This window comes from Penaeus monodon, chromosome 27, assembly GCF_015228065.2.
Source record: "Penaeus monodon isolate SGIC_2016 chromosome 27, NSTDA_Pmon_1, whole genome shotgun sequence".
NCBI classification, from domain to species: Eukaryota; Metazoa; Arthropoda; class Malacostraca; order Decapoda; family Penaeidae; genus Penaeus; species Penaeus monodon.
The window spans coordinates 33131608-33133514 of record NC_051412.1 but is presented as its reverse complement, the minus strand read 5'-3'; positions in this window follow the sequence as shown (position 1 = coordinate 33133514).

The window sequence follows — 1907 nt, the reverse complement described above, 5'->3', positions numbered from 1 at the left end:
CGTTGAATGCAACTGCAACCGCAAAAGTCAACTCGTAAAAAACGCCTCGTCCGCAGCGCGAGGAGAGAGCGAGAATGCTTGCGACTTTCCTTCGAAACGAGACGTACGAAGAAACCGTCGAGAAAAGTAGTATATCATTTACAATATATTATCAAAGACATACTTTGCGTACAAGTTCAAGCAGCGGAATGGTCCAAACATACATGCATTCAAACTAAATCTTACCGGAAACTCCTTGCTCTTGCCATTGGCTTCTTGGATTCCTCGAAATCTTTATGGCCAATAGACGCCAGAAGCGAGGCAAGTGACGATCGCCGCGCCGCCCATACACAGCTGCGCGAGCGATCCGATGCTCCTCCCTCCCGTAGAGCGCATTTCCACGTTCACTTCGCCGCTAAATCAGCCCTTGTCGTTCGTCGTATAGTTCAGCCTAGGTTGGAAGCACTTCCATAAATTGCCGATTCTGTCGATATTAAAGATTGTTCACGTATTTTACGTATGGCAAAAGTAACGTTATTAGTTCATGTTTGCCGTGTTGGACGTATCAATGAATGACAAAATAAGATTCTTTGAATAAAACCAATTCAATTTGACTGTAGGATCACCGACTAAAACATGTTGAGGCCTACAAATGAGAGGCCAATTACCATTTTGGGGAATATTATTTCGGTAATAACGGCTTGATACTTAGAAACAATTACGTAAATTCACGCTTGTAAATAATTAATATAACCTTCATTCACAACATTTACTCACGGTCACTGGTATGATGAGTCTTAATATAAGTTACGTTGTCACGCCTCTGGCAATTGTAGGGCTGAGGCCTGACTTGCTGGGAGGCTGTGTTGACAATGAACGTTTATTGATGCCGTAAATTTAAGAAGCATAATTTCGCCGAAGGTGATCCAAAGTGCGTTCCCCACAATGCCCAAAAAATGAATCATATAAAATACTCGGAATAAATATACTTTTCGTGTGATATATCACCCAGCTTTTTTTTCTTTCTCCGTTAACCACAGTCAGAATTGGTATCTAGCAACTGTTCCACTGTCAACATCCGCGTATGGGTAACACGTGATGATGGAAGGGGATTAAAGTTGTACCCTAGAGTACATATGCGCGCGCACCCCGACCCTTGATTACACATGCGATTTTGTACACGTACAAATCAAACATGTGTTAATGTTGCATTTCTATCTAGGCGTCATGATAATATACCCAGAGGTAATATAAGGTAGAATATGGCTTCCTTTGTGCCCTTTTCTCTCTCTTGAGTACGACTAAGTCGGAAATGCCTTTCGGATATAATGAACTGTGTAGCGATTCCGTGTGCAGAGTGAGTATCCACAGTGGCAATTAGGCTGTTCACAATACGTAAAGCACTCGGGAGAGTAATATGTCAAAAATACGTTGAATGCACCACACCGTTTGAACAAGGGGTGAGTGCGACCTTGTAAAGTGTCGTGTATGTTCGTGTGTTGGTTACCACACGAAACATTACTGCGACGTGACGCTCCTATAGAATATCATTTGTCTTGAAAAGGCTAGCGACCGGTAAATTTCTACTGCGTGAACCAAATGTTTTTATTGATAGTGTAGTTATTTCGAGTAAATGTTTAAATTTGGTAAATTTGGTGATTTATGTAATCGAATCTGAGAAAATACGTGATGTAGGTAGGTATAAATAGATCTACATGTATTTATGTCTTAGAAATACCGATGTTTTATTTTGAATTAATGTATTAGTGTATATACATGAAAACTGTACGTCCGTATGTGTGTGTTAGATGTACAGTGTATTTTCTCACATATTCGTTTAGTATAATCATACAAAGAACTGCACAGGTGTAAGCAAAAGTGTCTCACTCTAAATGTAGGTTATATTTATATCGGAGTGCGCAGAAACG